Genomic DNA, 27006 nt, shown 5'->3' with positions numbered 1-27006 from the left:
TAGTCCACAGTCATTCTCTGAGATCCATCTGACTTCTGCACAGGCCACACTGGTGGGTTAAATGAGTATGTGATAGGTGTCATCACCCTTGCTTCTTTTAATTTTTTGACAGCGGCATTAATCTCTGTGCTTCCCTCAGGAATGTGGTATTTCTACTGGCTTATTTTCTTTCTCTGTAGGCAAGGGAAGTTCCAGGGGCTTTCACTTAGGCCTTCCTGTCATATTGGCCTTCAGTCTATGAGTCAGAGAGCCTATGTGGGGATTCTGGCACTATGTCAGTTTTCAATCAGTTGTCTCAGCTCTAAATGTCACCCTCCAGTACCTGCTCTAAGATAACGGGCTGGACTTTTAATGCATTTCTCCTTGCAAAGAACATGATGTTATGCTTTGTTTGTCAGTAGAGGGCGCTGGTGGGACGTTGCAAGAAGAAGGGGAAGCTCTTCCTGGTTCTGGTCCTGTTGAGGTTTCATTTTTCTTGCTCTTGCTGCATGGTTTTTCAGGGGCAGATCCCAGTGGTTCTCTGCCCTAGATGCATGTCCAGAGTGAAAAGTCCTTGGGAGGCTCAAAGACCCCAGTTTGCAACACTTTACCACGTTCCCTCCCCCAGTATGGACACCACAGATCCCATACCACATGCTGCCTTGGACAGTTTTTGCACACCCACCACTGGTCCTGACCCTCATGTGGCTTTCTCTAGCACTGAACTCTGGCAGAGCATGCTTCTCCAGTACTTGACTTCTGTAACAGTCTAGTTTTCTCCAGCACTGTGCTCTCACCAAGCGCACTTTTTCTAACAGGGAGAAAGCATGGCTTTCTTCAGCACTTGGTTCCTGTATAGTACAGCTTCCTCAGGCACTGGACTCTCGCTGAGTCTGCATGTTCTCGTGCTTGACTCCTCTAATGGCCTGACTCCCTACAGTGCTTGATCCTTGCTCTGGCAAAGCTCTTTCCAGCAATGGGCTCCTGCAGAGTGAGTTTCCTACAGTGCTTGGTTCCAACAGTGCTTGGTGGAATAGCAGCTTCACCTGACACCCCAGAGGGCAGATTTCTAGGAGGTCTTCTTTGGTGAGGCATGTCAGTGGCTTCTCTGCCTTGCCTTTCAAATGACGTCTGGATCTCAGCCCTGGTGGGAGAACATTCTTCCTTGGATGCTGTATCTCAGCCCTGGGGATAGTAGCTGATCTTTATATCTGCCACCTCTGTATTTCTGTATTCTTTTTTTTTTTTTTTTTTTTTTGAGACAGCACTCTGTTGCCCAGGCTGGAGTACAGTAGTGCAATCACAGCTCACTGCAGCCTCAAACTCCTGGGCTCAAGAGATCCTTCAGCCGGGTGCGGTGGCTCACGCCTGTAATCCCAGCACTTTGGGAGGCTGAGCGGGCGGATCACAAGGTCAGGAGATCCAGACCAGCCTGGCCAACATGGTGAAATCCCGTCTCTACTAATAATACAAAAATTAGCCGTACGGGGTAGTACCAACTACTCAGGGGGCTGAGGCAGGAGAATTGCTTGAACCTGGGAGGCAGAGGTTGCAGTGAGCTGAGATCACACCACTGCACTCCAGCCTGGGCAACAGCGAGACTCTGTCTCAAAAAAAAATATTCTTCCGCCTTAGCCTCTTGAGTAGCTGGGACCACAGGTGTGCACCACCATGCCTGGCTAATTTTAAAATTTATCTTTATTTTTTGTAGAGATGGGGTCTCACTATATTGCCCAGGCTCTCTGTATTCTTTAGAATTGTCTTTAGTTCTCATTAACCAATTCCCTATCATTCCAATCCCCTATCAATAATTCCTTATGTTAAACTCCCATTGTGGCTTCTGCTTTTTGACTGAACCTTAACTGATACAATAAGTGGCACTGGGAGTGATCCCAGGAGACAGACCTGCAGAGATGGGATTTGGGGGTTTATTTAACCACACCCTGGGCTTGAGCTCCATGCTGAGTTCCTTGCTGTGGGAAGTGGGATGCCAGCAACCCACGGCCTGCAGTAACATCCCAGCTAGTGACGCTGTCACATGATGGTGGTGAAGTGCCGACTGAAGCACAGGCCTTGGGAACCCAAATGGCTGCTATTCTTGACTACCGTGACAGCAGTAATGACCAAGGAGCAAGGACTGTGGCGTGCAATGGATTCTTTTCAGTGCAGTTGAGTTATTACAAAGAGAAAATGGCAAGCTCAGGTCTATTCACTCTCAGCTCAAGTCACAGTCTGAGAATCAGAATGCTTCCATGACAAGCCTAAAACAATCTCTGACTTGTGTAGACCCAGGGCTGATATTGCTGAAAGTCAAACACATAATTTAATTGTGTGGTTTGCTGAAAAGTAGAGTTGAATTTGCAGTCTCATCAAATTTGTCATGCAAAAACCAAGGCACTAATTGGGAAAGAATAGGATCCAGAAATTTGGAATGGTGAATCTAGTTGGACCCAGATGAAGCCAACAATATTGAACTCTATGTCATTCAGAGTCTCCCTTGTGAGTGGAAGTAGCCTGATGTCCACAGTCTGAAGAGACTCACCTTCCTCTATCTGAAAACCCTGTGATAACCTCACCTGGGCAAATGCCTTGAAAGTGGATGCTCATACCCTCAAAATCCACCACAACCAATCTGTTGCTAGTAGGTCTTTAATAGGGTCAAATATCACCACGGGCCAGGCACAGTGGCTCACACCTGTAATCCCAGCACTGTGGGAGACCAAAACAGGGGATGACCTGAGGTCAGGAGTTCAAGACCAGCCTGTCCAACATGGTGAAACCCTGTTGCTACTAAAAATACAAAAATTAGCCAGGCATGGTGGTGCACACCTGTAATCCCAGCTACTCGGGAGGCTAAGGCAAGAGAATCACTTGAACCTGGGAGGCAGAGGTTGCCATGAGCTGAGATTGTGCCACTGCACACCAGCCTGGGCGACACAGCGAGACTGTCTCAAAAAAAAAAAAAAAAAAAACACCATGTTTCAAGGGGACAGATACACACTGAGACCCAGGAGGAAATGACCCAGCTTACACACTAAAATAATTGCAGGACATTGTTAATATGTTAGCAGAAAATTAGGATGTATGGGAAGATGGGTGCTAAGGATGTTAGACCAGTGAGGGGAGAATGTGATACTAGATAAGGCCAAATTCATCGATATGGGTGCATGTGCTAGAGACTCCAGATGTAATGTGTTAGCTTGTGTACCTGAATTTGGCTGTAGGAGGCTACTTGGTTGATTGACTGGAATTTGGACTTTATTGTGGCCTACCACCATTAAGTGGTTAGTGAAATGACATGCCGGATCTTTCCTGGCAGTCACAAGGAGAGAGAATCCAAAGGCTTAGCGTGATAGACTGCATTTATCATGTGCACTCTATCAACTCTATTTTATGAGAGGACCCAGAAAGCACTCCTTTTGCTAGGGCATTGAAAGGAGCAGCTCTATCTTTGAGAAGTTCTCTGGTTGCTGTCCTTTGTAAGCCAAGTAAGGCTGTAGGAAATGCACCATTGAGGTGGGCCCTCTGATCTCTGGATACGAAGGGACCTTGACAAGGTAGACACATCAACTGTAAAGGGCAGCACAGACCTCCAGGCAATCTAATTGCTTGGCTTGCAGAGGTCTTGGCAGTGGCTAATGGATTATAGTGTCCCTAGGAACAAAGTAGATGGGCAGTGTACTCCAATATTGCTTGGTCTATTTCCTTGTTGATCATCTAACTGTTCTATCCATTATTGAAAGCAGGGTATTGGGGCCGGGTGTGGTGACTTACACCTGTAATCCCAGCACTTTGGGAGGCCAAGGCCAGCGAATCACCTGAGGTCAGGAGTTCAAGACCAGCCTGGTCAACATGGTGAAACCGTGTCTCTACTAAAAATACAAAAAAAATCAGCTGGGTGTGGTGGCATATGCCTGCAATCCCAGCTACTCAGGAGGCTGAGGCAGGAGAATCACTTGAATCCATTGCAAAAAAAAAAAAAGAAAGAAAAAGTAGAGTATTAAAATATCTGGTTAATATTGTTGAATTGCTTATTTCTCCCTTCAGTTCTATCAGTTTTTGCTTCATGTATTTTGGGGCTCTGTTGTTAGATGCACATATGTTTTCAGTTATTATGTCTTCCTGATGGATTGACCCCTTTATCATTATAAAATGTCTTTTGTATCTAGTAACAATTTTTGTCTTAAATTCTGGTTTGTCTGATATATATATTAACATAGCCACTCCACATCCCCTTTTTTTTTGTTTTGTTTTTTTTTTTTGAGACTGAGTTTAGCTCTATTGCCCAGGCTGGAGTGCAGTAGCACGATCTCAGCTCACTGCAACCCCTGCCTCCCAGGTTCAAGCAATTCTTGTGCCTCAGCCTCTCAAGTAGCTGGGATTACAGGCTCCCACCACCCGCCTGGCTAAGTTTTATATTTTTAGTAGAGATGAGATTTCACCATGTTGGCCAGGCTGGTCTCAAACTCCTGACCTCGGGTGATCAGCCTGCCTCAGCCTCCCAAAGTGTTGGTATTATAGGCGTGAACCCCTGTGCCTCCTTTTTACTCCTTTTTTTTTTTTTTTCAGAGACGGGGTCTTGCTGTCACTCAGGCTGGAATGAATGGTATGATCGTAGCTCACTGCAGCCTCGACCATGCCAAGCTAACTTTTGTATTTTTTATTGTAGAGATGGGTTTTTGCCATGTTGCCCAGGCTGGTCTCAAACTTCTGGGCTCAAGATATATGCCTTCCAGGCCGGCGCAGTGGCTCACGCCTTTGGGAGGCCTAGGCAGGCGGATCATGAGGTCAGAAGATCAAGACCATCCTGGCTAACATGGTGAAACCCCATCTCTACTAAAAATACAAAAAAAAAAAAAAAAAAAATTGAGCCGGGCATGGTAGCAGGTACCTGTAGTCCCAGCTACTCGGGAGGCTGAGGCAGGAGAATGGCGTGAACCCAGGAGGCAGAGCTTGCAGTGACCAGGCTGGAGTGAGTCACTCCAGCCTGGGCGACTGAGCGAGACTCCGTCTCAAAAAAAAAAAAAAAAAGAAAAGAAAAAAGAGAAATATGCCTTCCAAAGTGCTGGGATTACAGGCATGAGCCACCACACCCAGCAAACACATCTCTTATAGTTACTTTTGCATGGCATATCTTGTTACATCCTTTTACTTACAAACTATCTCTGAGTATAAAGGCACCATATACAGTCATGTGTTGCTTAAGGATGGGGAAACATTCTGAGAAATGGGTCATGGGCGATTTTGTCATTGTGCAGCCATCATGGAGTGTAGTCACACAAACCTAGATGGTATAACCTGCTACTACAAATCTAGACTGTATCATATAGACTGTTGCTCCTAGGCTACAGATCTGTACAGCATGTTACTGTCCTGAATACTATAGGTGACATATATAATTTTGTAACACGATGGTAAGTATTTGTGTATTTAAACACAGAAAAGGTACAGTAAAAATACAGCATAAAAGATAAAATGGCATGCCACGCTGGTATACCACGGTATGCCATGGTAAGTACCTAGGGCACTTACCAGAATGGAGCCTGCAGGACTGGAAGTGGCCCTAGATGAGTTAGTAAGTCAGTAGGGAGCGAATGTGAAGTCCTAGAACATTATGGTACACCATTGTAGGCTTTATGAATGCTGTATATATAGGCTACATTAAATTTACAAAGAAGATTTTTTCTGCAGTAATAAATTAATTTTAGCTAACTGCAACTCTTGGTGCAAATGTAATTGCGGTTTCGGACCATGAATTTTAAATCATTATAACTAGGCTCAAACACATCTTTTTTTTTTTTTTTTGAGACGGAGTCTCGCTTTGTCGCCCAGGCTGGAGTGCAGTGGCCGGATCTCAGCTCACTGCAAGCTCCGCCTCCCGGGTCTACGCCATTCTCCTGCCTCAGCCTCCCGAGTAGCTGGGACTACAGGCGCCCACCACCTCGCCCGGCTAGTTTTTTGCATTTTTAGTAGAGACGGGGTTTCACCATATTAGCCAGGATGGTCTCGATCTCCTGACCTCGTGATCCGCCCGTCTCGGCCTCCCAAAGTGCTGGGATTACAGGCTTGAGCCACCGCGCCCGGCCAACACATCTTTATTAATCAAAATTCATACCATTACAATCAACCATTCCAATCAACACATTTTTACAATCAACACATTTTTTCCAGTGAGAAATAAGTTTGTTTATTCCTGTATCGTAATAATCTGTGCTTTGGGATTCAGAAAACTCTTGGAAAGCATTTTCTGCATCGTGCTGGGTGTGGAAGCGTTTTCCTTGCAAAAAACTGTTGGGATGCGTGAAGAAGTGGTAGTCAGTAGGCAAGAGGTCAGGTGAATATGGTGGATGAAGCAAAACTTCATAGCTCCATTTGTTCAACTTTTTTTTTTTTTTTTTTTTTTTTTTTGAGACAGAGTCTCGCTCTGTCACCCAGGCTGGAGTGCAGTGGCATGAGCCACCACAACCTCCACCTTCTGGGTTTAAGCAGTTCTCTTGCCTCAGCCTCTCGAGTAGCTGGGATTACATGCGCCAGCTATCATACCCAGTTAATTTTTGTATTTTTAGTAGAGACGGGTTTCACCATGTTGGCCAGGCTGTTCTCGAACTCCTGACCTCAAGTGATCTGTCCACCTTGGCCTCCCAAAATGTTGGGATTACAGGCGTGAGCCACCGTACCCAACCTCAACTTTTGAAGCGTTGGTTATGCGATGTGTGGTTGCTGTCATGGAGAATAACTGGGCCCTTTCTGGTGAGCAATGCCACAGCAGGCCTTGCAGTTTTCCGTGCATCTCATCCATCTGCTGAGCATACTTCTCAGATGTAATGGTTTCACTGGGATTCAGAAAGCTGCAGTGGATCAGACCAGCAGCAGACCACCAAACAGTTACTGTGACCTTTTTTTGGTGCAAGGTTGGCTTTGGGAAGTGCTTTAGAGCTACTTCTCAGTACACTCATAGAGCTGGTTGTTGCCGGTTGTCATATAAAATTGACTTTTTGTCGCACGTCACAATCTGATCAAGAAATGGTTCATTGTTGTTGCATAGAATAAGAGAAGAAGACACTTCAAAATGACTTTTTAAAAAATATTTGGTAAGGTCATGAGGCACCCACTTATTGAGCTTTTTCACCTTTCCAATTTGCTTCAAACGCCAAATGGCCATAGAATGGTCGATGGTTGAGTTCTTGGGCAACTTCCCGTGTAGTTTTAAGAGGATCAGCTTCAATGATTGCTTTCAGTTGGTCATTGTCAATTTCCGATGGCCGGATGTTATGTTCCTCATCTTCAAGGCTCTCATCTTCTTTGCAAAACTTCTTGAACCACCACTGTACTGTATGTTTGTTAGCAGTTCCTGGGCCAAATGTGTTGTTGATGTTGCGATGTATCTCTGTTGCTTTATGACCCATTTTTAACTCGAATAAGAAAATTGCTTGAATTTGCTTTTTGTCTAACATCATTTCCATAGTCTAAAATAAATGTAAAATAAACAGCAGTAATAAGTCATTAAAAAAATAAAGTGAGAAATGCCCATTAAAATGATGTATAACATAACCACATTTATTTAAGAATGTATTCCAAAATCAAATGGCAAATTCCAACAATTACTTTTGCACTCACCTAGTAACTTTATACATTTTTCTTTTTTTTTTTTTTTGGTGAGATGGAGTCCCGCTTTGTCGCTCAGCCTGGAGTGCAGTGTCGTGATCTCGACTCATGGCAACCTCCGCCTCCCGGGTTCAAGCGATTCTCCTGCCTCAGCCTCCCAAGTAGCTGGGATTACAGGCGCATGCCAACACGGCTGGCTAATTTTTGTATTTTTAGTAGAGACGGGGTTTCACCATATTAGTCAGGCTGGTCTCGAACTCCTGACCTCAGGTGATTCACCCGCCTCAGCTTCCCAAAGTGCTGAAATTACAGGTGTGAGCCACCTCACACACCCAAACTTTTTAATTTTTTAAACTTACTCTTTTGTCAATAAACTTATTAATAAATGTTATTACACTTAAAGTACACATTGTACAGCTGTACAAAAATATTTCCTTTCTTTATATCCTTATTCTAGAAGCTTTTTCTATTTTATTTTATTTATTTATTTTTTGAGACGGAGTCTTGCTCTTGTTGCCCAGGCTGGAGAGCAATGGCATGATCTCGGCTCACCGCAACCTCCGCCTCCTGTGTTCAAGCGATTCTCCTGTCTCTGCCTCCCGAGTAACTGGGATTACAGGCATGCGCCACCACGCCTGGCTAATTTTGTATTTTTTTTAGTAGAGATGGGGTTTCTCCACGTTGGTCAGGCTGGTCTCAAACTCCTGACCTCAGGTGATCCACCCGTCTCGGCCTCCCAAAGTGCTGGGATTACAGGCGTGAGCCACCACGCCTGGCCAACTTTTTCTATTTTAAAAAGTATATTTTTCAATATTTTAAACTTTTTTGTTAATAACTAAGACACATATACACACACACACACACAGCAGCCTAGGCCTACACTAGGTCAAGATCATCGAGATCACTGTCTTCCACCTCCACATCATGCCCCACTGGAAGGTCTTCAGAGGCAGTAACACGCATGGAGCTGTCATCTCCTATGATAACACATTCTTCTGGAATTCCTCCTGTAGGACCTGCCTGAGGCTCTTCTTGAGGGACTATCACTCTTTCAAAAAATGTCCATAGTGGTTTGCTTGGTTTCTTTCTTTTATTTTAATCATACATTTGCTTGTAAACAGATAATGCACCACAAGCATATCTCTCTATTAATGAAAACCATTCAGTGTGGGGGTCCATGTTTTCAACGTTTTAAGGAGTTTGTTGAGGTCTGCAGCAGCTTCTGCTAAACCCTTCACTGTGAATTTTCTTCTGGGTTTTTCTTCTCCTGCAGTTTGTTTTTTCTCTTGCCTCTTCTTCAGCTATGTGTTCCTGTTCCAGTTCCAACAGCTCCTCGTTAGTCAATTCCTCAGGAATTACCTCTAAGCGCTCTACCGTGTCATCCTCATCCACACCCAGGTTAAAATTATTTGCCACCTTAACCACAGCTTTATTGATTTTTGAAACCTCCTCATCCTTGACAAATACTTTGAAGTCATGGACCAACCTTTTGACCGTCTTCCTCCAGATGGCATTCATACCGCATGGTGACATCACCCCAAGTCTAAGCAGGGTTCTTGATGCAGTCACAGATGTGTTGTAATCCTTCCAGAATTGTCTCAGTCTCTGCTCAGTGTCTTCCTCAGCTGCAGCAATCACCTGGGCAAAGGTCTCCTCAGGTAATAGGCCTTAAAAGCTGCTATATCTCCATGATCCATTGGTTGAAGCAAAGAGGTGGTGTTTGGAGGGGAAAACACCACCTAGATATTGGGATGAATATCACCAGTAAAAGGAGGATGTACGGGAGCCTTATAAACAATAAGCAAAATCTTGAAAAATATATTATCCTCCAAACAGTATTTCTGCATTTCTCTGGCAAAACAATTCAGGATTGCATCTTGGAAGAGGAGCTAGGTCATCCATGACTTCTTACCGCTCCTATAGTACACTGGCCATGCGTGCTTTCTGATGTGCTTAAAGGCCCTGTGGTTCTCACTATGCCAGATCACAAAGGGTTTCAATTTGTAGCCTACAACATTGTCCCCCAAGGAAGACTGTTATCCTGTTCGTCAAAGCATTGAAACCTGGCACTGACTTGGCCTCCTTATGGATGAAAGCCCTCTTAGGCATCCATTTTCAGAATAGGGAAGTTTCTTCCACATTGAAGATTTTCTCTGGCAAGTAATTTTCCTGCACAATCAGCTTATCTGTAGTTTCCAAAAATTCTTCAGCTGCCTTCACATCAGCACTCACAGACTCACCACTCGCTTTTTTTTTTTTTTTTTTTGAGACACAGTCTCGCTCTGTCACCCAGGCTGGAGTGCAGTGGCATGATCTCAGCTCACTGCAACCTCCGCCTCCCGCAGCGATTCTCCTGCCTCAGCTTCCTGAGTGCCTGGGATTACAGGCACGTGTCAACACGCCTGGCTAGTGTATTTTTAGTAGAGACAGGGTTTCGCCGTGTTGGTTAGGCTGGTTACGAATTCCTGACCTCAAGTGATCCGCCCGCCTTGGCCTTCCAAAGTGCTGGGATTACAGGCATGAGCCACCATGCCCAACCTCACCACTTACTTTTAACATTATGTAATTAATAACATAATTAATCCTTTAAACCACTCAGAGCTAGCAATAATTCAGCATAATAGTTGGGTCCAGCCGTTTCTTTCAATGTTGCACACAGACTTTTTGTTCTGGCTGAGATCATCATGGTGCTGAGAGAGCTATGCTTCTGTGTCTAGTCTTCAATCCAGGTCACTAGAAGTTTCTCCACATCTGATATAGGCCACCCTTCTCAAATTTATTTATTTATTTTGAGATGGAGTCTTGCTTTGTTGCCCAGGCTGGAGTGCAGTGACACTATCTCGGCTCACTGCAAGCCCCACCTCCTGGGTTCAAGCGCTTCATCTGCCTCAGCCTCCTGAGTAGCTGGGATTACAGGCATGTGCCACCACCACACCCAGCTAATTTTTGTATTTTTAGTAGAGACGGCGTTTCACCACATTGGCCAGGCTGGTCTTGAACTCCTGACCTCCAGTGATCTGTCCACCTCAGCTTCCCAAAGTGCTGGGATTGTAGGCGTGAGCCACTGCACCTGGCCCCGCCCTTCTCAAATTTTTATGAGTCTCATTGCCTTCAATGAAGCAGATCCTTTAACAGATTCTGTCACTTTGTTCTTGTTCTTTAAGATCATTGCTGTGGGCGGGGCATGGTGTCTCATGCCTGTAATTCCAATAGTTTAGGAGGCTGAGGTGGGAGGATCGCTTGAGCCCAGAAGTTTGAGACCAGCCTGGGCAACATAGCGAGATCCTGTCTCTATTTAAAAAGAAAAGAAAGGGCTGGGTGCAGTGGCTCACACCTGTAATCCCAGCACTTTGGGAGGCTGAGGCAGGTGGATCACCTGAGGTCAGGAGTTCGAGACCAGCCTGACCAACATGGAGAAATCCCATCTCTACTAAAAATACAAAATTGGCCGGGTGTGGTGGTGCAGGCGCCTGTAATCTGAGCTACTCGGGAGTCTAAGGCAGGAAAATCACTTGAACCCAGGAGGCAGGGGTTGCAGTGAGCCAAGATTGCACCATTGTACTCCAGCTTGGGCGACAAAGCAAGACTCCATCTAAAAAAAAAAAAAGAAGAAAGTTGTAAACAAAACTTTCTATTTTTATTTATTTATTTATTTTTTGTATGTCTCATCATTTTTGGTTGACAATGACATTTTAAAACCCAAAGCTGGGCGCAGTGGCTCATGCCTCTAATCCCAGCACTTTGGGAGGCCGAGGTGGGTGGATCACGAGGTCAGGAGATCGAGACCATCCTGGCTAACACGGTGAAACCCCTTCTCTACTAAAAATACAAAATATTAGTCGGGCGTGGTGGCGGGCGCCTGTAGTCCCAGCTACTCAAGAGGCTGAGGCAGGAGAATGGCGTGAACCCGGGAGGCGGAGCTTTCAGTGAGCCAAGATCCCACCACTGCACTCCAGCCTGGGTGACAGAGTGAGACTCCGTCTCAAAAAAAAAAAAAAAAAAAAAAAAAAAAGTGTGGCAGCTCTGAAAATTAGATTTTCACAGGCAAAAACACAGTTTTTGCCGCCCCTCCCCAAAAACACAGCGTTTTTGCCGCCCCTCCCCAGGCTTTGTGAGCCAAGATCCCACCACTGCACTCCAGCCTGGGTGACAGAGTGAGACTCCGTCTCAAAAAAAAAAAAAAAAAAAAAAAAGTGTGGCAGCTCTGAAAATTAGATTTTCACAGGCAAAAACACAGTGTTTTTGCCGCCCCTCCCCAGGCTTTGTTATTGTCACTGTGCGTTGCTGCTGCTGTTTGTTATGTGACTCCCTAGACTAATTCAGTCGCATTTGTATTCTATGTTGTGTGGCCACTGAAGTCTACTGTTGGAGCAGTCAGCCCAGTTAGCTTAGTTGTCAGCTAATGATTGGGCAGAGATTTTCTTAAACGCCTTTCACGAAGGAGTCTCCGAGCTTTTCCGAGGGGCTCTATGTGTGTGTCTCAGTGTTCCACAGGCAGTCGACAGTACTGCTCTAATTTTCCCTTCCTGCTGGCACAGAGCCACAAGGTCAGCTAGAGGTGACAGCATAGGGTCTTCTCAGGTCTTTCCTCCGTATGTTCATAGTCCTAGACATGCTGGTGACCTAGGAATTCCTAAGAATATGTCAGAGCTTTGCTCTCTATGGATATGGCATGGTTTTCTTTCCTTTTAAGGTTTTTTGTCAGCCTCTTACATCTCCAACTGGTACCACCCCAGGCACTTGTGATGTTAAACAGTTGTCACTGCCTGTTTTTGTTTGTTTTCAACAAATGCCCTAGGCATATGACTGTTAGTAAAGGGAAAGTCCTGAGTCAGGTCAAATAAAGATAAACCCTGAGGGCCAGGCACGGTGGCTCATGCCTATAATAGGCACGGTGGCTCATGCCTATAATCCCAGCACTTTGCGAGACCAATGTGGGCGGATCACATGAGGTCAGGAGTTCGAGACCAGCCTGGCCAACATGGTGAAACCCCATTTGTATTAAAAATACAAAATTAACTAGGCATGGTGGTGCATGCCTGTAGTCCCAGCTACCCGGGAGTCTGAGAATCACTGGAACCCAGGAGGCAGAGGTTGCAGTGAGCCAAGATTGTGCCACTGTACTCCAGCCAGGGTGACAGAGCAAGACTCCATCTCAAAAACAACAACAACAACAACAACGACACTACAACAAAAAAACAATAAACCCTGATAAACCCTGAGAACAGAGCTTTTCAAGGAGTCACCGGATAGGTCAAATAATGACACTTCTCTGGAAACGGGGCTTTTGTTGAGGTTCAAACCTGTTCTGCCCCTCCAATGGTTCTCACAGGTCTCTTAGTTGTGAGGCTCTTGGTTTTCAAGATTGCTATGGATCGAGGGAGAGGAGAACGGGAGCAAGGCAAGTTAAAACTCCACAAAGTTTACTCTCCTTACTAGGATTCAGCTGTTTTTTCTTGAAAAACCATGCCTTGGAGGCCGGGCATGGTGGTTTATGCCTGTCATCCCAGCACTTTAGGAGGCCAAGGCGGGTGGATCACCTGAGGTCAGGAGTTAGAGACCAGCCTGTCGGACATGATGAAACCCCGTCTCTACTAATAATACAAAAATTAGCTGGGTGTGGTTGTGCACGCCTGTAATCCTAGCTACTTGGGAGGCTGAGGCAGGAGAATTGCTTGAACCTAAGAGGTGGAGGTTGCAGTGAGCCAAGATAAACCATGCCTTGGATTGTAATAGCTAGCCTTTGGTTAATTTATAGAGTTCTGAAAAAGCTGATTTGGGCATTTTTTGCCTGTGTTCTCATTGCTTTTATGGGGGAATGGATTTTTGGAAGTCTTTACTCTGCCATTGCAGAGTATTTCTCTCCTGCTTCCTTCATACACTAGGAGAAACCCTAGGTCTGGTAGCCAAGATCCTGACTCAGTTGGCACAGTGAAGAATCCCAGCCTCTCATTCCTTTCCAGACCTAATTCATTAGCGGACCCAGAGCTCCTTGATTGAAGGAGGTAATCAGTTCCCTGGAGGAAGGTCCTTGCAGCATAAATCTTTCTTCAAGCCTTTCCCAAGTGACCTAAGACCACTCACCAGGGTGTCTGTGCCCTGGGGAGAGGCAATATCCAAGCTCCTTAGGGATTACTAGACATGGGCTTATTCCTAGGGACCCAAAACGCCAGTGTGCTCCCCTAGTCAAAATAAGGGCTTAAGGGGGTCAGGTGATAGATGGAATCTTAATTCCAGGCCTCCTCAGTGGGCCCTGGTGGTTCACAGACCCATCCTGTGGTTATTTCCTCAATGCCAGGAAAAACCTAGAATAGACATATTTGGTAGTTGGCATAGTCATTAATGAGACACTCAGAGATACTGGAAGAAATCCTATCACATGTCAGAAATTCAAGAGAAGAAGCCGTGCAGTTACATGTGAAACTGAAGGGCTGATTCAGAAGACCAACACACAAACAACAGGAGTCCCAAAAGAAGAGAACAGGAACAGTGGAGTGGGAAATTTGAGTCTGAAGAGTAAAATGACTTACATGAATAAAGATAAGCATCTAGACATAGCCTGATAAAATCCCTGAGTCCCAGAAATAGAAAAAAACACCTTATAAGCTTCCAGACAACAAGATTAGGTTCCTTATAAAGGAACGAGAATCCTCTAAGGGTGCCCATCTACAATACTACAAGCCAGGAGATAGTAGAATATAGATTGCTAAGAGAAAAAGAATGTGACTAAAGAATCAAAACCAACCAGTGTCATCGCCTAACCAAGGCAAAAGAAAGACAATTTCTGGCTTACAAGATTCAGTGCGTATATCACCTACATGCCCTCTGAGGGATTTCCTTAAGAAAATTCTCTCAGTAGTGGTTACAAATTCACGATAATGACAGATGAAGAGGTAAGGTAGCAGAGTTAGCAATGAATTATCCAATAGGGAGAGAGAGTTCAGCTTAAACGGTGGAGGATAGACTGGGAATGTGTGCATCAAGTGTTTAGAGACTGTTTTGCAGAAGTGATTGATGAAAATCTTAATAATAGTTCCAGCATAGTGGTTTACACCTGAAATCCCAGCGCTTTGGGATGCTGAGCTAGGAGGATCATTTGAGGCCAGCAGTTCAAGATCAGCCTGGGCAACACAGTGAGACCCTGTCTCTATCAGGCCTCTGAGCCCAAGCTAAGCCATCATATCCCCTGTGACCTGCACGTATAAATACAGATGGCCTGAAGCAACTGAAGATCCACAAAACAAGTGAAAATAGCCTTAACTGATGACATTCCACCATTGTGATATGTTCCTGCCCTACCCTAACTGATATGATATATTCTCCCCCACCCTTAAGAAGGTAGTTTGTAATATTCTCCCCTGCCTTTAAGAAGATACTTTGTAATATTCTCCCCACCCTTGAGAATGTACTTCGTACGCCTATCCCAAACCCGTAAGAACTCATGATAATCCCACCACCCTTTGCTGACTCTCTTTTCAGACTCAGCCCGCCTGCAACCTGGTGAAATAAACAGCCTTGTTGCTCACACAAAGCCTGTTTGGTGGTCTATTCACATGGACGTGCGTGACATTTGGTGCCAAAACCTAGAACAGGAGGACTCCTTCGGGAGACCAGTCCCCTGTCCTCACCCTTCACACTGTGAGGAGATCCACCTATGACCCTGGGTCCTCAGACCTACCAGTCCGAGGAACGTCTCACCAATTTCAAATCGGGTAAGCAGTCTTTTCACTCTCTTCTCCAGCCTCTCTTGCTACCCTTCAATCCCCCTCTCTCGCTACCCTTCAATCTCCCTGTCCTTCCAATTCCAGCTCTTTTTCTTCTCTAGTAGAGACAAAAGAGACACATTTTATCCGTGGACCCAAAACTTCGGCGCCAGTCACGGACTCGGGAAGACATCTTCCCTTGGTGTTTAATCACTGCGGGGACACCTGCCTGATTATTCACCCACACTCCATTGGTGTCTGATCACTGCGGGGATGCCTGCCTTGGTCACTCACCCACATTCCCTTGGTGGCAAGTCAATTGTGGGGACACCTGCTTTGGCTGCTCACCCACACTGCAGCCCAGGGCTGCTCACCACCCCCTTCTCCATGTCTCTACCTTTCTCTTTAAACTCACCTCCTTCACTATGGGCAACGTTCCGCCCTCGATTCCCCCTTCTTCTCCCTTAGAGAAGGGAGCAGCGAATTATGCAATAGGGAGAGTTCAGCTTAAACGAGTTAAAAGAGTTCAGCTCCCTGTGTTCTCAAAAACTTAAAACCTCTTCAACTCACACCTGACCTGAAACCTAAATGCCTTATTTTCTTCTGCAATATGGCTTGACCCCAATACAAACTTGACAATGGTTCCAAATAGCCAGAAAATGGCGCTTTTGATTTCTCCATCCTAAAAGACCTAGATAATGTTTGTTGTAAAATGGTCAAATGGTCTGAGGTGCCTGACATCCAGGCATTCTTTTACACATCAGTCACTCCCTAGTCTTTGCTCCCAATGCAACTCGTCCCAAATCTTTCTTCTTTCTATCCCATCTATTCCTTCAGTCTCCACCCCAAGCTTGAATTTGAATCCTCCTTTTCTACGAACCCATCTGACTTCTCCCCTCCTCCCCAGGCTGCTCCTTGCCAGGCCAAGCCAGGTCCCAATTCTCCCTCAGCCTCCGCTCACCCACCCTATAATCCTTCTATCACCTCCCCTCCTCACACCCAGTCCAGCTTACAGTTTTTTAACGCGACTAGCCGTCCCCCATCTGCCCAACAATTTCCTCTCAGAGAGGTGGCTGGAGCTGAAGGCACAGTCAAGGTTAATGCTCCTTTTTCTTTATCTGACCTCTCCCAAATCAGTTAGCATTTAGGCTCTTTTTCATTAAATATAAAAACCCAACCTAGTCCATGGCCCATTTGGCAATAACCCTTAGATGCTTTACCGCCCTTTACCCAACATTAGAAAAAGCTCCAAAAATTAGACTCTGGCCCTCAAACCCCACAACAGGACTGAATTAACCTTGCCTTCAAGGTGTACAATAATAGAGTAGAGGCAGCCAAGTAGCAACGTATTTCTGAGTTGCAATTACTTGCCTCCACTGTGAGATAAACCCCAGCCACATCTCCAGCACAAAAGAACTTCAAAACGCCTGAACCTCAGTGGCCAGGCATTCCTCCAGGACCTCTTCCCCCAGGATCTTGCTTCAAGTGCCAGAAATCTGGCCACTGGGCCAAGGAATACACAAAGCCCGGGATTCCTCCTAAGCCATGTCCCATCTGTGTGGGATCCCACGGGAAACGGGACTGTCCAACTTGCCCAGCAGCCACTGCCAGAACCCCTGGAACTCTGGCCCAAGGCTCTCTGACTGACTCCTTCCCAGATATTCTCGGCTTAGCAGCTGAAGACTGACGCTGCCCGATCGCCTCGGAAGCCTCCTGGACCATCACAGATGCTTTGGGTAACTCTTACAGTGGAGGGTAACTCCATCCCCTTCTTAATCAATACAGAGGCTACCCACTCCACATTACCTTCTTTCCAAGGAACTGTATCCATTGCCTCCATAACTGTTGTGGATATTGACAGTCAGGCTTCTAAACCTCTTAAAACTCCCCAACTCTGGTGCCAACTTGGACAATATTCTTTTATGCACTCCTCTTTTATGCACTCCTTTTTAGTTATCCCCACCTGCCCAGTTCCCTTATTAGGTTGAGACATTTTAACCAAATTATTTGCTTCCCTGACTATTCCTATGCTACAGCCACACCTTAATACCTCCCTCCACAACTCATTATTCTGTTATGGATCTCAAACATGCTTCCTTTACTATTTCTTTGCACCCTTCATCCCAGCCTGTCTTCGCTTTCACTTGGACTGACACTGACACCCATCAGGCTCAGCAACTTACCTGGGCTGTACTGCCGCAAGGCTGCAGGGACAGCCCCCATTACTTCAGTCAAGCCCTTTCTCATTATTTGCTTTACTTCCATCCATCTGCTTCTCACCTTATTCAATATTTTAATGACTTTCTACTTTGTAGTCCCCCCTACAAATCCTCCCAAAAGGACACCCTCCTGTTCCTCCAACATCTATTCTCAAAGGGATATCTCGTATCCCCCTCCAAAGCCCAAATTTCTTCCTCATCCATTACCTATCTTGGCAAAATTCTTCATAAAAACACACGTGCTCCCATGTCCAGATAATCTCCCAAACCCCAACCCCTTCTTCAAAGCAACAACTCCTTTCCTTCCTAGGCATAGTTAGGTATTCCGCCTTTGGATACCTGGTTTTGCAGTCCTAACTAAATCATTATATAAACTCACAAAAGGAAACGTAGCTGACTTCATAAATCCTAAATCCTTTCCCCATTCCTCTTTCCATTCCTTAAAAACAGCCCTAAAAGCTGCTCCCACACTAGCTCTCCCTAACTCATCCCAACCCCTTTTCATTACACACAGCTGAAGTGCAGGGCTGTGCAGTCGGAATTCTTACACAAGAGCCAGGACCGCACCCTGTAGCCTTTCAGTCCAAACAACTTGACCTTACTGTTTTAGGCTGGCCCCCACATTATTCCTGATACCACACCTGACCCCCATGACTGTATCTCTCTAATCCACCTGGCATTCACTGCATTTCCCCACATTTCCTTCTTTCCTGTTCTTCACCCTGATCACACTCGGTTTATTGATGGCAGTTCCTCCAGGCCTAATCGCCACTCACCAGCAAAGGCAGGCTATGCTATAGTATCTTCCACATCTATCATTGAGGCTGCTGCTCTGCTCCCCTCCACTACCTCTCAAGCCAAACTCAAGCCAAACTCATTGCCTTAACACAGGCCCTCACTCTTGCAAGGGGACTATGGGTCAAAATTTATACTGACTCTAAATATGCCTTCCATATCCTGCACCACCATGCTGTTATATGGGCTGAAAGAGGTTTCATCACTATGCAAGGGTTCTCCATCATTAATGCCTCTTTAATAAAAACTCTTCTCAAGGCCCTTTTAATTCCAAAGGAAGCTGGAGTCAGTCACTTCAAGGGCCATCAAAAGGCGTCAGATCCCATTGGTCAGGGCAATGCTTACAATGATAAGGTAGCTAAAGAAGCAGCTAGCATTCCAACTATATCCCTCACGGCCAGTTTTTCTCCTTCTCATCGGTCACTCCCACCTACTCTCCCACTGAAACTTCCACCTATCAATCTCTTCCCACACAAGGCAAATGATTCTTGAACCAAGGAAAATATCTCCTTCCAGCCTCACAGGCCCATTCTATTCTGTCATCATTTCATAACCTCTTCCATGTAGGATACAAGCTGCTAGGCCACCTCTTAAAACCTCTCATTTCTTTTCCATTGTGAAAATCTATCCCCAATCCACCACTCTTGACTCCCTTTTGGAGTGGATAGATGATCTTTGCTGACAGGGCACACTCCAATACTTTCACCCTGATGAAGTCCTATTCTTTACTTTTATACTCACTCTTATTTTTGTTCCCCTTCTTATGCCACCCTCTACCTCTCCCCAGCTATCTCCACCACCCTATCAATCTCACTCACTCTCCTAGCCGTTTCTAATCCTTCTTTAACAAACAATTGCCGGTTTTGCATTTCTCTTTCCTCCAAAATTGCCGAGGCCCTGATTTACTCATTGCTGAAAAAGGAGGACTGTATATTTTTAAATGAAGAGTGTTGTTTTTTCCTAAATCAATCTGGCCTGGTATATGACAACATAAAAAAACTCAAGGATAGAGCCCAAAAACTCACCAACCAAGTAAATAATTATGCTGAACCCCCTTGGACACTCTCTAATTGGATGTCCTGAGTACTCACAATTCTTATTCCTTTAATACCTATTTTTCTCCTTTTATTCAGACCTTGTGTCTTCCATTTAGTTTCTCAATTCATACAAAATTGCATCCAGGCCATCATCAATAATTCCATACAACAAATGCTCCTTCTAACAACCCCACAATATCACTCCTTACCCCAAAATCTTTCTTCAGTTTAATCTCTCCCACTGTAGTTTCTCATACTGCCCCTAATCCTGCTCGAAGCAGCCCTGAGAAACATCGCCCATTATCTCTCCATACCACCCCCCCCAAATTTTCGCCACCCCAACACTTCACCACTATTTTGTTCTGTTTTTCTTATTAATATAATACAGGAACGTCAGGCCTCTGAGCCCAAGCTAAGCCATCATATTCCCTGTGACCTGCATGTATACATCCAGATGGCCTGAAGCAACTGAAGATCCACAAAACAAGTGAAAATAGCCTTAACTGATGACATTCCACCATTGTGATTTGTTCCTGCCCCACCCTAACTGATATGATATATTCTTCTCCCACCCCCTGCCCTTAAGAAGGTACTTTGTAATATTCTCCTGTGCCCTTAAGAAGGTACTTTGTAATATTCTCCTGTGCCCTTAAGAAGGTACTTTGTCTGTAATCCCAGCACTTTTGGAGGCCAAGGTGGGCAGATCACAAGGTCAGGAGATCGAGACCATCCTGGCTAACATGGTGAAACCCTGTCTCTACCAATTAGTTGGGCGTGGTGGTGGGCAACTGTAGTCCCAGCTACTCAGGAGGCTGAGGCAGGAGAATCACTTGAACCCGGGAGGCAGAGCTTGCAGTGAGCTGAGATCACACCACTGCAGTCCATCCAACCCCGGGCGACAGAGCGAGACTCCGTCTCAAAAAAAAAAAAAAAAAAAAAGGTACTTTGTAATATTTTCCTGCCCTTGAGAATATACTTTGTACGCCTATTCCAAACCCATAAGAACTAATGATAATCCTATCACCCTTTGCTGACTCCTTTTTCAGACTCAGTCCGCCCGCACCCAGGTGAAATAAACAGCCTTGTTGCTCACACAAAGCCTGTTTGGTGGTCTCTTCACACACTGACGTGTGTGACAGTCTCTACCAAAAAAAAAAAAAAAAAATTGAAAATTAGCCTGGTAGGCTGGGCGCGGTGGCTTAAGCCTGTAATCCCAGCACTTTGGGAGGCCGAGACGGGCGGATCACGAGGTCAGGAGATCGAGACCATCCTGGCTAACACGGTGAAACCCCGTCTCTACTAAAAAGTACAAAAAACTAGCCGGGCGAGGTGGCGAGCGCCTGTAGTCCCAGCTACTCGGGAGGCTGAGCCAGGAGAATGGCGTAAACCCGGGAGGCGGAGCTTGCAGTGAGCAGAGATCCGGCCACCGCACTCCAGCCTGGGTGACAGAGCGAGACTACGTCTCAAAAAAAAAAAAAAAAAAAAGAAAATTAGCCTGGCCTAGTGATATGCCTTAGTATTCCCAGCTACTTGGGTAGCTGAGGCAGGAGGATCCCTTGAGCTTAGGAGTTTGAGGTTGCAGTAAACTATGATTATGCCACTGCACTCCTGCCCAGGTGACAGAATGAGATCTTGTCTCTTTAAAAAATAAATGAATAAAACTAAAAGAAAAGACCAATTCAAGGTACTGGCAGTAGGACTCTAGGTGGCAGGAATAGTGTTACTCACATTTTTTTCTTTTTTCTTTTCTTTTCATTTTTTTTTTGAGATGGAGTTTCACTCTTGCTGCCCAGGCTGGAGTGCAATGGCGTGATCACGGCTCAGTGCAACCTTTGCCTCCCAGGTTCAAGCGATTCTTCTGCCTCAGCCTCCCTAGTAGCTGTGATTATAGGCACTCACCACCATGCCCTAATTTTTTTTTTTTTTTTTTTTGTATTTTTAGTAGAGACAGGGTTTCATTACATTGGCTGGGCTGGTCTCGAACTCCTGACCTCAGGCAATCCACCCACCTCAGCCTCCCAAAGTGCTGGTATTACAGGCATGAGCCACCACACTCAGCCATATGGCTTTTATAACAACAACAACAACAAAATCCTCATAATAGATTAGAACAAAAAATAGTAAACTATCTCAGTAAAACTCAAGGACTGGGGAGAGTGGGAGAGTTAGAAGCATGCTAAAGGCAGCATCTTTCAGGGAGTGATGGAGTGGGCAAGCATAACATTTTGATGGAGCAGGATTATTTACCACGTATCCATAGAGCAATTTAAGGATATGATTGTTAGGAAATAAGATAAACTCTAGCAGGTTAGCAAAGGGAAGGCTGGGTGTGGTGGTTCACGCCTGTAATTCCAGCACTTTGGGAGGACGAGATGGGTGGATCACTTGAGGTCAGGAGTTTGAGACCAGCCTGGCCAACATGGTGAAACCCCGTCTCTACTAACAATACAAAAATTAGCCAGGCATGGTGGCATGCACCTGTAGTCCTAGCTACTCGGGGGGCTGAGGCAGGAGAATCGCTTGAACCCAGGAGGCAGAGGTTGCAGTGAGCCGAGATCATGCCACTGCACTCTAGCCTGGGTGACAGAGTGAGACTCTGTCTGAAAAAAAAAAAAGGGGGGAATTAACAGGAACTTGATGAAACCCACAAAAGTTAAAGAAAAAAAAAAGGCACAGAGAAAAACATTAATGAAATGTAAATAGTAAATATAAAATAAGGCAGAAAGAAAGTATATTGCTTATTGAAATAAATATGAACAGGCTGAATTAACCTATTATAAGTCAGAGGTTGGCTGGGCACTCTGTCTCATGCCTATAATGCCAGCACTTTGGGAGGCTGAAGTGGGAGGATCATGTAAGGCCAAGAGTTCACGACCAGTCTGGGCAACATAGTGAGATACCTTCTCTACAAAAAAATTAAAAATCAGCTGAGCATGGTGGTGCACACCTGTACTCCCAACTATTTAGGAGGCAGAGGCTGGAGGATCACTTGAGCCCTGGAGTTTGAGGCTACAGTGAGCTATAATTGTGCTACTACACTCCATCCTGGGTGACAGGGAGATAACCTGTCTCAAAAACAAACAACAGTCAGAGCTTGTCAAACCAAATTACTTTTAAAATCTAGCCATATGCAATGTATAGGAAATGCACATAAAACAAAGTGACAAAAATGTTGAAAATTAATAGATGGACAAAAAAATTCCAGGCCAAGAAAACATGATTGAGGGGGGTGGGTATCATTGAGATTCTAATCATGTTTATTTCTTGGTTTGAGTGGTGATTATAAAGGATATAAAGTTTTGTAATACTATCTTAGACTGTCTATTTTTCTATGAATATTTATGTATGTGGATGTTTCATAACTGTGGTAGGCAGAATAATGGCCATTATTCTGATGTCCTAAAATACCCACACCCTAATCCCTGGAACATGTGAATGTCTTATTTTATATGGCGAAGGGATTTTGCTGGTATGATTAAGGGCTTTGAGATGGGGGTTGTCTTGGATTATCCAGGGGGGCACAATGTAATCATGTTGGTCTTTAAAATCAGAGACTCGGCCATCCCAGCACTTTGGGAGGCCGAGGCAGACGGATCACCTGAGGTCAGGAGTTCGAGACCAGCCTGGCCAACATGGTGAAACCCCCAACTCTATTAAATATGCACAAATTAGCCAGGCGTGGTGGCGCATGCCTGTAATCCCAGCTACTCAGGAGGCTGAGACAGGCGAATCGCTTGAACCTGGGAGGTGGAGGTTGCAGTGAGCCAAGATCACACCACTGCACTCCAGGCTGGGCAACAGAGCAAGACTCCATCTCAAAAAGAAGAAAATAAAAATAAAATCAGAGACTTATTTCTGATTTTGATCAGAGGGAGATGTGATTGTGGAAGAATGGTCGGAAATGCAGTGTGACTGACTCTGAAGATTGAGGGAGGGGCCTCTGGAAGCTGGAAGAGAGAGTGAAACAGACTGTCCCCTAGAGCCTCCAGGAGGGAACACAGCCCTAAGGACACCCTGATTTGATTTCATTTATTTATTATTTTTTGCTGTTGTTTTACAACAATCTCTTGTCCAACAGAAACACCTTGATTTTAGCCCATGAGACTCATGTCAGACTTCAGACTTATGGAATTGTAATATGATAAATCTGTGGGTTTTTTTTTTTTTTTTGAGATGGAGTCTTGCTCTGTCACCCAGGCTGGAGTGCAGTGGTGCAATCTCAGCTCACTGCAACCTCCACCTCCCAGGTTCAAGCAGTTCTCCTGCCTCAGCCTCCCGAGTAGCTGGGACTACAGGCGTGTACCACCACATATGGCTAATTTTTTTTTTTTTTTAAATACTAAAAGTAGAGACAGGGTTTCACCATGTTAGCCAGGATGGTCGCCATCTCCTGACCTCGTGATCCACCTGCCTCGGCCTCCCAAAGTGCTGGGATTACAGGTGTGAGTCACTGCACCCAGCCAAATCTGTGTTGTTTCAAGTCACTAAATTTGCTGTAATTTGTTACAGCCATAGAAAACAATACAATAGGCCAGGTGCGGTGGCTCACTCCTGCAATCCCAGCACTTTGGGAGGCCGCGGCGGGCAGATCACCTGAGGTCGGGAGTTCGAGACCAGTCTGACCAACATGGAGAAACCCCATCTCTACTAAAAATACAAACTTAGCCAGGTGTGGTGGCGCATGCCTGTAATTCCAGCTACTCGGGAGGCTGAGGCAGGAGAATCTCTTGATCCTGGGAGGTGGAGGTTGCAGTGAGCAGAGATCGTACCACTGCACTCCAGCCTGGGCGACAAGAGCAAAACTCGATCTGAAAACAAAACAAAAAACAACAACAACAAAAGAACAGGAAAGAAAAGAAAAATAATACAACAGCAAAAAAAAGATTTTAAAAATTGGCCTTACTGTTAAGCCTCTGCGTTACCTCCCTTCTCAGTTTCCACATTACACTTTTAAAATGAATCTGAATTTGAATTTTAATCTGAATCTGAATTTTAAAATGAAAATGAATTTGAACCCCTGACCTCAGATGATCCACCTGCCTTGGCCTCCCAAAATGTTGGGATTACAGGCGTCAGCCACCATGCCCAGCCATGAATCTGTAATTTTCTCATGGCCATGGCTTTGTGAGTCGACAGTTATGGGAAATACAAAGTAGAAAGAGTGCTGAACTTGAAGATTAGGGGCAAGAGTGGTAGTTCCAGCTTTGCTGTGTCACTTGGAGCCTACCGCTTTCCCTCTCTGAGCCTATAGCCTTCATTATTTTATTTTGTTTTTTGAGACAGGGTCTCACTCTGTCGCCCAGGCTGGAGTTCAGTGGCACAAACATGGCTCACTGCAGCCTCGACCTCCCAGGTTCCAGCAATCTTCCCGCTTCAGCCTCCTGAGTAGCTGGGACTACAGGCGCCTGCCACCATGCCCAGCTCATTTTTTTACTTTTTGTAGAGATGAGGTCTCACTATGTTGCCCAGGCTGGTCCTAAGCTCTAGTGGACCTCCTGTCTCTGCCTCACAAAGTGCTGGGATTACAGGAGTGAGCCACCATGCCCAGCCCCTTAATTATTTTAATACCCAATTATAAATTGAACAAAATATTTAACTAGATACTATACAGGAGTATAACCCTCCCCAAATCACAAATTCTACTTATATAAAATTCTTAAATACAGTATAGAATTTACTTCTTTCTATTCAACTTTTAGGCAACTGTAAGAATTTCAGATCCAACACATATAAATCTCAAGTCATTCCTTGTCATGACCCAGGGACTTCGAGCTATAAAATTAAACAGGCAGCAAATATTCCACAGGAGAATATCCCTCTTAGAGGGCAAGCAACCTGTCCCAAAGTAACCCACTGAAAGTATGAACGCTGAAATGTTTCAAGGAAATAAAGAAGGGTATGTTGAATGCCTGTTGATACAGTAAGTAGTTTTAAATTATTGAAAATGTCATTTATTGTCTATTCAATGACTTTCAGTAAAATGAAAAACATTTATAGGATTTTTCATGAGCTAATAAATCACTGTCTGCCCTCTAGCTGATGAGTGGTCATGATGGAGCCTCACAGACACCTGGGACATTGGTCATGGCCTTCAAGACCCATGGAAGCCACAGGGACCCTGGCCTGTCACTGCTACTCAGAAGCGTTGTAGGTACCTCCTCATACCATGGATCTACCAGACTCCTGACGTGGCCTCTTCTAGTACCCACTGTTTCCATTCACTTTTTCTGGGTCTGGTTTTCAAACTTCCCAAGAGACTGGATCTGATCAGCCAGGTAGGCGTGATCCAGTTAGGCAGCATTTCTAGGCCCACACACCTCAGAGACCACCGAGCCAACCTACAGCAGTCCACTGGCATCTGGGCAGGACATTTGTTGGGGGGGTGCCTGGTGAATTATAGGTGATCAGCAGCCCTGGGCTTGCCAATGACATACCGGTGGCATCCTCAAAAATTGTGACAATCAAATCTTCCCCCATCCCTTTCTAATACTTAGGCCTAGTTTGAATCACTGTTAGGGACAGTGGAGTTCAGATCCCAATGCACAGGCCAGTCAGGGATCTGAGAGGAGAAAGTGGGGTATCATAACATTCGGTCCCTTCACTCAGAAGGCACTGCAGCCAGGCACGGTGGCTCACGCCTGTAATCCCAGCACTTTGGGCGGATCATGAGGTCAAGAGATCAAGACCATCCTGGCCAACATGGTGAAACCCCGTCTCTACTAAAAATTCAAAAATTAGCTGGGCGTGGTGGCGTGTGTCTGTAATCCCAGCTACTTGGGAGGCTGAGCAGGAGAATCTCTTGAACCAGGAAGTCGGAGGTTGCAGTGAGCCGAGATCATGCCATTGCACTCCAGCCTGGCGACAGAGCAAGACTCCATCTCAAAAAAAAAAAAAAGGGACTATAGACGTGGCTGCCACCTGAATTAGGAGGACACCTCTCTAGTACAAGGCCTTGAGTTCCTGAACTGGGATTTCTCCTACCCTGGGGACTTTGAGGCACATAATCATTTAAATTGGAGAAAGAGGCTAGGCACAGTGGCTCACACCTGTAATCCCAGTACTTTGGGAGGCCGAGGTGGGCAGATCACTTGAGGTCAGGAGTTTGTGACCAGCCTGGCCAACATGGCAAAACCCATCTCTACTAAAAATACAAAAATTAGCTGGGTGTGGTGGCACGCACCTGTAATCCCAGCTACTTGGGAGACTGAGGCACGAGAATTGCTTGAACCTGGGAGATGGAGGTTGCAATGAGCTGAGATCACGCCACTGCACTCCAGCCTGGGTGACAGAGCAAGACTCCATCTCAAAAAAAAAAAAAAAAAAAAAAAAAAGGCTGGGCACCGTGGCTCACGCCTATAATCCCAGAACTTTGGGAGGCCAAGGCGGGCGGATAGGAGATCGAGACCATCCTGGCTAACACAGTGAAACCCCATCTCTACTAAAAATACAAAAAATTAGCCAGGCGTGGTGGTGGGCGCCTGTAGTCCCAGCTACTAGGGAGGCTGAGGCAGGAGAATGGCGTGAACCTGGGAGGCAGAGGTTGCAGTGAGCTGAGATCCTGCCACTGCACTCCAGCCTGGGTGACAGAGCAAGACTCCGTTTCCAAAAAATAAAAAAAAAGAAAAGAAAAGAAAATTAGAATAAGAGTACTACACAAATAGAAGCATA

The 27006-nt window shown here is 45.4% G+C and overlaps 2 protein-coding genes across 3 annotated transcripts in view; both read right to left on the bottom strand.

The window, feature by feature from the left end:
- Positions 1 to 27006, bottom strand: part of LOC126944241 (zinc finger protein 688) — a 437324-nt gene that overhangs the window by 280358 nt on the left and 129960 nt on the right. The gene's annotated exons all lie outside the window — the stretch shown is intronic.
- BCL7C (BAF chromatin remodeling complex subunit BCL7C) overlaps positions 1 to 27006 on the bottom strand; it is a 64165-nt gene that overhangs the window by 14665 nt on the left and 22494 nt on the right. The gene's annotated exons all lie outside the window — the stretch shown is intronic.

The sequence above is a fragment of the Macaca thibetana genome, chromosome 20, assembly GCF_024542745.1.
Source record: "Macaca thibetana thibetana isolate TM-01 chromosome 20, ASM2454274v1, whole genome shotgun sequence".
Lineage (NCBI taxonomy): Eukaryota > Metazoa > Chordata > Mammalia > Primates > Cercopithecidae > Macaca > Macaca thibetana.
Note: the sequence above shows the minus strand (reverse complement) of the source record. Positions and strands in the feature narration are given on the sequence as shown.